Here is a 9,267-nt window from a genome sequence, read left to right on the forward strand (position 1 = left end):
TCTCCCACCTTCTCCCTCTTTCTCTCTCTAGGGTTTTTCTCTCTCTACGAGAAAACCGCCGATTCGAGTCGATTTCGCGCCGTGCTCGTTGCTCGCTGCTTTGGCGACTCTCGGGATGCTTCCAGCACGTGGGGAGGAAGTTTTTCTCTGAGGTTTCTTTGAGGTTAGTACCTGAGAAGCTATATCTGAGCTGTAGTTAAGGAATTAACTCAAATTTTTTGTTAACTTGTGATTTAGCATCGAAATTTGATGCGTTTTGGTTTCACTGCCTCTAACTGAATTCGAGAAGGTTTTCAGTAGTAAAGAGGGGTTCTTGTGACTGTGAAGGAACTACTTTAGCTCAGTAAAGAAGTTGCTATAAAGCTGAAGTAAGAGAATTACTTAATTACAAAGCTAGTTCGGAACTAAACGAAGTTAACCGTGTTATTGATGCAGTTTGGACTTTATGTCTTCGCAGCAGGTTATTAAACCCCATTAAACTAAATTGGTGACCTTGAGAACTTATCTGCAGGGTGTCTTAGCCAGGGGTAAGCAAGAATTTCAGTTAGAAAACTGAATTCGCAAAGTTTCGGCCATTTGAGCTTATATATGAGCTTTTAACGCCATTTCGTGTTTGTTCGCAGTAGGGTTATAATTAACCCTTGGATCATTTTCAGCTGGTCGGTGAGAGCTTTTGGAAGCTTAACTTGAGGTATTACACTAGCCCAGAATAGGGATTCAAGAGGTTACTTTGTACTAAGTGTAAAGTAAGCCGAAATCAGATATTTCGGCCGTCTTTTTGACACAGTTTTAATGCCTTATTTTCAGCAGGAGTGAGGCCTCGTGAGGCTGATTTGGGACCCTTGTAAATTGATTTGGAGATTAGTACGAGGTGGGTTTGACCTAACCAGAGCAAGTGGAGCTCCCCTATGTTTTATATGTACTATAGAATTGATACAGTTATATGCTCTTGTGATTGATATAGAACTTGAAACGAATCACTATATTATAGTGTTGATATATAATTGAATTGAAATCTCTATGAAGTAGAGAACACTACTGCATACAAGTCCTTATATACATGTTTAATCTAGTTGAGTGATTAATGGACAAGTTATCATGTTTCGAGAAAACCATGACATCCTTATGACACTTTCTTGACTCTAGAGTAGAGAACAAGGACATGCTTATGGTTATGTTTATAGTGCCATGATAGTGAAAAGATACTAATGCCGTATGTAATCTTGCATGTTTATTCATCTAGTAGATACTAGCTGTTATCAATGCTTGTTATAGTGAGATTTCGATCAAAGAATCGAAAGTAAGAACAATGCAAGTTGGAAAGTGATGATCGAGACATATTGAGCTTTAGATTTGCTTGCTGCCATAGTGCTCATTCGCACACGCTTGTGAGGGTCGCTCCCTATAAGCCGGCACTCCGGAGTTGGCCTACGCGACAGTTGCTCGCCCGTGCGGGATTGGGTGCCGAAGTGGATTGCCGTGGGGAGTGTATACTACCACGGGGCCATTAGGCGCGGCGCAAGCTGGACTACCTTGAGTAGATCCCTGTGAATGAAAGGAAAGTGCTAAAGGGAATTGGACAGTAATGAATGATTGCCAGTTACAGTGTATAGTAGTTACTTACACATTTATGCTTATGTTTATGCTTATCATAGTTGCTATGTTTCTATTATTCAGTTGACTCATTACTGTTGAGACTATGATTACATGTTGCTTACATGCTCATTACCGATTAGCATTGCATAATTATTTATCATGGATTTACTGCTTTCGCTTTCATTTAGTACATCATGAGCCTAGTGGTGTAATTCGCCGAGGCTGGCGGCTTACCCACTGGGAACTATTGTTAATAGTTCTCACGCCCTTTTTATGGTTGTTTTTACAGAGCCATCTACAGGAGAGTCTAGGGATCGTGGCAAGGGAGTCACGTCTAGTTAGACATTGCTAGGGGTATGCTAGTCGATCACCTTGCTACTCGGGCTACGGCCGAGGGTGATGTCCCTATGTATAGAGAGACTACCATTGTACCTATTTTTGTATACCCCGTGATGTATATTTACTGTTGAACCAGATGTTTTTGGTTGTGATACTTCTTCCTGTGGTTGAGATTTTTGGAGTGTATACTATTTGTTCCTTTACTGATAGTATATCGACTTGTACATTGCTCTGATATCAGGATAGAACTTTCTTTGTTTTACTTCCTATCGACTTGTTTTCTTCGTAGACGCCTTATATACTGCAGGTGTATGGCGGGTCTATGCACGTACCGGATATGCTTCCACTGGTACCCGGGCGTGACATAATGCAAAAATGAAAGCCACTATACTACCACGGTCTCACTACTCGGGCGCGATACCCTTGCCGCGGTCCTCTCTCGGCAACCCTGTACCTTGTCTGCCACCACGAATGACGCACCTCGCACGGGGAATCTACTTTTGATTTTCCACCGTGGGTTAGTATTCATGATTCAGATTAATATTTGAATTTGTATAGGGATCAGGTATTGTGGATCCATGGCTTCCAATAAACGCAAGCGTCTATTGTTAATTACCCCCACAAAGTGTTAGGGCACCTTCGATTAAGAGACCTTTGTAATGCTGTGATTGAATAAAAGATGAATTTTATAACATAATTCAGTATGACGGTTGATTGAATTTGATTCTGAACCAAGATATTATTCATCCTAAGATGAAAGGTTGGTTAAATTCCCAGTATATACATTGGAATTTAATCAGATTTGATTCAAATTAAACTCTAATTAAATGAATTAGAGTTTGATTTAGTTAATTGAACTTTAAATATATGTGATAAAGTCCAACGAGATTTGAAATATTTTGGATTAGACTCTAATTTTATATTTTAAAGTCTAGTATAATTAAGCTCTATGCTTATATGTTCGAGCTCAATTAAGTTCACCATAAAGCCAAATATTAACTAAATCCTAATTATATGTATTAGGACTAGTCAAAATTTGATTTAAATTAAACTCTAAGTGTATGTATTAGAGTCTAATTTGGTTTCACATGAACTAAATCCTAATTACATATGTTAGGATTAGTCAAAATATTTTAAATTAAACTCTAAATGTATATATTAGAGTCCAATTTAATTTCATTTGGGTTCGCCGTAAGATGAATTTATGTCCACCATGTAGCGAGATACGGACCAAATCCTAATTATATGTGTTAGGATTAGCCGAAATTAAACTCTAAGTATATGTGTTGGAGTCTAATCAAGAGATGAATCAACTAAATCCTAATTTTATAAGTTAGGATTAGTTAAAGTTTAAACTCTAAGTGTATGTATTAGAGTTTAATTTAATGAACTCTAAGTATATATATTAGAGCTCAATTGATTTGATCGGGTGAAACCTTGTATATGGTTTGATCAAATCTAATTAAATATTTTAGAATTTGATCGAGTTTGAATATGTTAAGATTTAGCTCTAGTTATATATGCTAGAGAAAAGGTTTGATATGGGCTCATTTGGATTGGAATTAATTGGGTTGGGTTCGGCTTGGATCAATTTGGATAAATAATTGGATTGGGTTTGGTTTATTTGTGTAGGTTGGCTATTGGGTTTGGATTCAGGTTTAACATGGACTGGTTTCATTTTGATTTGGGTTTAGGCTTCATGTTTTGGTTTGGATTTGGGCCTCATATTTTGATTTGGATTTGGGCTTCATATGGGCTGAATTCATTTTTAGGTTGAGGTTTGGGCTCAATATGGCTCATTTGGTTTGGGTTGAGATTTGGGCTCAATATGGGATTTGGATTTGGGCTATAGGTTTGGGTTATAGGTAACGGTTAATGGATTTTGAGTGAGGTTAAGGTTAACGGGTTTGATTTCAAATCTTGATTTCGGTTAAATATTTGGATTTGGTTTTAGTCCATATGAGGAAATCCACCATCTGAATGGGTTTTCAGTACAAACATAGTTTGGATTAGCTTGGATTCAAACTTGGGCTTGGGCTAGGTGTGGCTTCATGTAATTCAAGTTATGATCCAATTCTATTATGGATTCATGGTCCAAATTTGGGCCCGTGTAGTTGTATGGTATGAATTCAAGTTGAGGCCTGAATTGGATGTGGGCTCGGACTCAATTTAGGCCCGTGTGGTTTAAGCCTATATTTTCCTTTAGGCAAGTTACAGAATTGGGCCAGAAATTTAGGCCCGTATAATTGCATTCAAGCATGGATTAATTTTGGGGCTTATGGATTCGGGTATGGGCTATATTCAGGCCCGTATAGTATGGATTCAGGTTGAGTCCTGAAATTAATTTCTGGATGTGGGCCTAGGCTCAGTTTAGGCCCGCATGACTTAGGTCCGAGTTTTCTTAGAGCAAGCTACAGAATTGGGCTCAGATTCAAGTTTGGGCTGATCCTGATTATGCTGAGCTTGAGTTATGTAACTTTAGGGGAGTATGGGCTTGTTCCAGATAACATTTTGAGAAGGAAATTATTTAGAATTTGAGATCAAAATATATGGTTCAGAATCAAATTCATCACATAGAAAATTTCGAATGCATTTTTTTATTTGTCAAATGTAATTAAATCTCAATTTGACCAAATAGAAAGATTCAACTTGGATAGAATCATTGTTCAATTATTTTCGAACATTGCATTGTTCTTCCAATAAAAGGACGATCAAAAGAATATTAATCGGTAATCCGACTAATTTTCTTTTGTCTCCTCACATTTTTTCTTTATCTCTTTTATCTCTTTTACATCCATGGGACAACTAAGGCGGGATAAAAATCCCTTCCTTGCCTCCCTAACATTAACAAAGCTCTCTCTCTTTGTCTCTTTCTCTTTTTAGAGGAGAGCATCGCTCTCTCTCTTTATGATATTTTGCCGAACAGTTGGTGGACTTGACTTTATTTGGGAGGAGAGCATCGCTCTCTCTCTCAATTTCGCCGTCGAGCACTTGGTGAGCGGATCTAACTTCATTTGAGAAGAGAGCACCGCTCTCTTCCTCAGGTTCGTCGTCGAGCGGTTGGTGGGCGGACTCCGGGTACATCGAGCACTTGGCGGGCGGAACCCGTTTGAGAGGAGAGCACCGCTCTCTCTCTCAGGTTCGCTGTCGAGCGGTTGGTGGGCGGATCTAACTTCATTTGAGAAGAGAGCACCGCTCTCTTTCTCAGGTTCGCCGTCGAAATTAAACATCTTGGGCATTTCGTCAAATAACTGATGGGCGTGATCCGTTGGCGCCAATTCCGTCGGAGCAGTAGCGTGCCATTTCATCAAACAGTTGGCGAGCGTGACGCGTCGGCGTTAACTCCGTCAGAACCATGTCCTGGTTAGCCTTGTAGGCGGCGAGGGTGTTCTTGGTGGGTGCTCGACGGAGGCGCGGCGGAGACACGGCGGAAGGGCTCGGCCGACTCCATGCGGAGCTTGGTGGAGCTCGGTGGGTGCTCGGCGGAGCTTCGGCGGAAGCGTGGGGAGCGCGTCGCCGCAGACCGGAGGGTGGAGACGCGGGAACAGCTCTAGGAGCTTCCCCAGGTTCTCGCTGCCAGTAGATTTTTTACCTTCTTTTGCCTCGCGGACTCGGACTCCAAAGCAGCTTTTTATGTTTTGGACAATCTTTAGCCTTTCCAAAGATACTCCTCGACAAATAGTTAATCATGGACGAAGTACAACTCTCGGAAATTTTTCAGAATTCGCTTCCTTACATCCTCCCCTCCTTAAAAGATTTCATCCTTGAAACTACTTCAATCTTACTTTAACCGTACATTTTACCTCACTCCTCGGAATAGATGAGGTGGTCTTTCTCATTTCAATTCCTCGAGCTCGCAGGGTGGCTTCCGATCATCATGATTGCTTCACCGAGCTTCACCTAGGGAATCTGCGCGAATATCTTATCAAACTTCGCGCACCTCTCGTGCGATAAACATCACTAGAAACTCTTCGTAGTCTCAATCTTCTTGAAGTTCCGTGCTCATATAGCATTCGTCGTGCCGGGTCCGTGAATAATACTGCGGAGATGGAGAACGATGGAGATAACTATTGGACCTCCGCGAAGCTCGGCGGCAAAGCTAATCGATGGGACCACGTGCCAAACTCGCTCTAATCATCTCGTAGGTCCAATTTACCGGGACGTAACTTTCCCCCACTCCTAAACCGCCTTCACACTCCTACATTGGGTAAAAACTTTCAAGAATACGCGGTCGCCCATCCTGGGCGAACTCTAATATCGGCGACGTGCCTTAATCTCGCATACTTTTTTGCTCAACTGGCCGTGAGCAACCTCTGCAGCACAAGGCAGACTTCTTCACTCCACTTTCGCAACACAACGGGCCCCGAACTCCGGCACCTCAACGCTCATCTCTCCAATGTATAGGAGACCGATCACGTGCGCCGGTCAATAAAGAGCTCGAACGTTGCATCCTCTTACACTTAGCGTGATGAACTATTGTTGTAGGGGAACTTTTCGCCATCCGGCAGATGATCACAACTCAAACCCCTTTATAGTACGATGACACACGCTGCAACATATCCTAACACGAGTTTGAATGTACTCTCTGTTGCGCCCATCTGTTGAGATAGAATCTGTCTAAGTCGAGCCGTGTGACAAGGACTTCCTGGCAGCTAATTCCAGAAGTGTTTGAAAGTAAACCGGGTTGCGATCACGACATCGATCAATTTCGGCACCCGTGCAAGTACACCTGCCCAAACTTGTCGCTGCCCACTAGTGTGCATCGCAAAAAAGTAGTCCGACTTTCGTTATCATCCACAATCACCCAATCGCAGTCATGCCGCACAGTGAACGAGGCAACCAACCAAAGAATCCACATCGATATATCCTTTCCTTCAGACGGGATTGGTAGCTTTTGAAGCTTTCCCCGCTGAAACCTGACGCTCGTCCTGTACTTGTTGGCATACTAAAGCACTTCGGCACGAAAGCGTTCCAACATCGAGTTGTTCATTCCCGGCCACCAAATAGTGCATTTTAACTAACCTTGAATTTTGGGGTCGCCCGGTGATCAAAAGCTATGGAGATCGATGTGCTTTCTTTATAATTAGCGATCGCATGAAGCTCTCCAGTTTTCCGACACACACCATTCGTTTTTCGAAAGCGGAAGTGGTACCACCGCATCTACTCTAGAAATCGCCGACGTCGTCCCTTAACTCGATGTCGCGCCGTCAACCCTGTTGGTCCTGAATTCCGCTTTATTGCAGATCTTTTGATCCTCTCCATACATGGTCGTTGGACAAGAGTGCATCAGTTGGGCGGAGCCCCGGATTAACCACCTCGAATCTCCGCTCCAATGTCTAACGCACAAGGTGTTTAATTTGTAACGCACATTGAGAGTCTCTCCGCCACATTTCTAACTCAGCGCATCCGTGACCACATTCGCTTTCCGGGTGGTAGAGGATATCGCACGTCTATAGTCCTTTTAACATTTCTAATACGCACCGCCGTTTTGCATAGTTGAGCTCTTTCTATTGAACAGATATTTCATCTCTTTGGTCGATTAAGATCTCAGCCAATATGGGCACCATACAAGAGTGCCACAAGCTCACAGGCTAAAATTATCCGCCTGCTGCTCAAATCGTGGATGGGGTAATTTCTTCGTCCCCCGCAAACCCGAGCATAACAGATTCGCAATATCCTACTAAATTATAACAATATGTCAAGCTACAGAGTCAGACAATTAACAAACAAAAGATGATATACAAGAAAAAATTCCTAATTAAATCCAATATCAAAGATGAGGCTAACAATTTAATTGCAACTAAAATCAACTGAAGTATCTATACTAGCAAGCTAAAAGTTTATAGATAGCACACAAACGCGAAATTGTTCTAGACAGATATGTAGATACGAAGAAACAATAAAGTAGGAACACGATAAACGAATATTATCTACGAAAGTTCAAAGTCATATCTAATGCAATAGAAATAAACGAAGAAGCTGAGAATCAATCTAGCTATAATCTAACGTTCACGCGCTCCCAGCCCACCGGCCCTGCGAAAATCGGTCTCAAGTACCCTGGGTTAAGCAACCATACACCACATTAGTCGGATGTAACATACAAAATAACTAAGATACAGCCAAATTAATCAAGCGACTGTTTTTAATTTTGCAAAATATTGAGAAAACAAGATTTATCAAACTTCAAAATTCGATCGGATTGGAACTATAATTTTTTCAAACATTTTCCTTTTTGAACATATAAACAAAATAAATATTGTCTCCGCACTTAACTATATCTAATGATACGTTGCGAGATCCAAAGACACCCGAAGGCGTAAACAAAACAGAGGCACCTCGAAGATCGTCAAACAAACAAGGCGCGGATAGGCGCAGGCACCTGAAAGCGCAAACCAAAACAGAGCGCGATAGCGCCAGGCAACCCGAAGGCGCAAACAAAGGCCGAAGCTGCCTTCATACTAAAAGTACACTGTCGACACAATGGCCAACATGCCATAGCAGAATATCCAAGAGACATCATAAATCAAAATATATCTCATCACTAAAAATTCTGCAGAAATAAATATCAGATTTCAAAAATGCTTTTTGCTTAAACAACTTTCAATACACGGATGAAACTCAATATACAGAGATATTTAATAATATCTGAAACCTCTTAAAATTTTTAAATTCTACAAAAGAGAATTTTCGTTACAATCCAAAATATTTTCCACTAAATTATCTTACAAAAACAACGGGTGTTCGTGTCGTTACCTTAACGTAGCTTCAAAGATATAAACTATCAGTCAAAAAAGGTGCAGAAAATCATCGTCAGGATCTAAAAATAGAGACATGCGATTCTCCTATTAACTAACCGAAATGAAACATGCAAAGAGAAAATAAATGTAGCAATAGTCGGATGGAGCACAAAGGGAATTAGAACAATAAATTCGACAACCTCCAATAGCGATCAAAAGGATGAAGAGGTTTTTTTGAAGAATTTAATATTCCAAGAATAATAACATGAACCAGAATTTAAATAATTAAAGCAAAATTTAATATTATAAACGAGGGTTTAATACATATATAAAACAATTTTTAACAATTAATCGAATGGGATCAAATTAGAGAATAAAAAACGACCCACGCTCTTTTAGGTCATTTATCGAGCATATAACGGACATTCCAATACGGTGAGTATAGTAAAGTATTAGAGCAACAAGATCATACAGAGGATACAATATATAAAATTAAGCTGCTCAAACGACAGATTAGGTATTACAAATCAAGATTTAAAAGTGATTTTCAAATATTTAATAATCAGAAACGAGGTAATTCAAAGATATATAAAAC

The 9,267-nt window shown here is 40.6% G+C and overlaps 1 long non-coding RNA gene across 2 annotated transcripts; it reads left to right on the forward strand.

Moving 5' to 3' along the window:
* Window positions 358–2,112, forward strand: LOC109721994. Of its 2 annotated transcripts, none has more exons than XR_002219351.1 (4): window positions 358–527; window positions 627–691; window positions 808–871; window positions 1,886–2,112. It is a non-coding gene; the product is annotated as an uncharacterized LOC109721994 (long non-coding RNA). The 2 variants fall into 2 exon arrangements; XR_002219353.1 differs by having other exon boundaries at window positions 811–871.

The sequence above is a fragment of the Ananas comosus genome, linkage group 1, assembly GCF_001540865.1.
Source record: "Ananas comosus cultivar F153 linkage group 1, ASM154086v1, whole genome shotgun sequence".
In the NCBI taxonomy this organism is placed as follows: Eukaryota; Viridiplantae; Streptophyta; class Magnoliopsida; order Poales; family Bromeliaceae; genus Ananas; species Ananas comosus.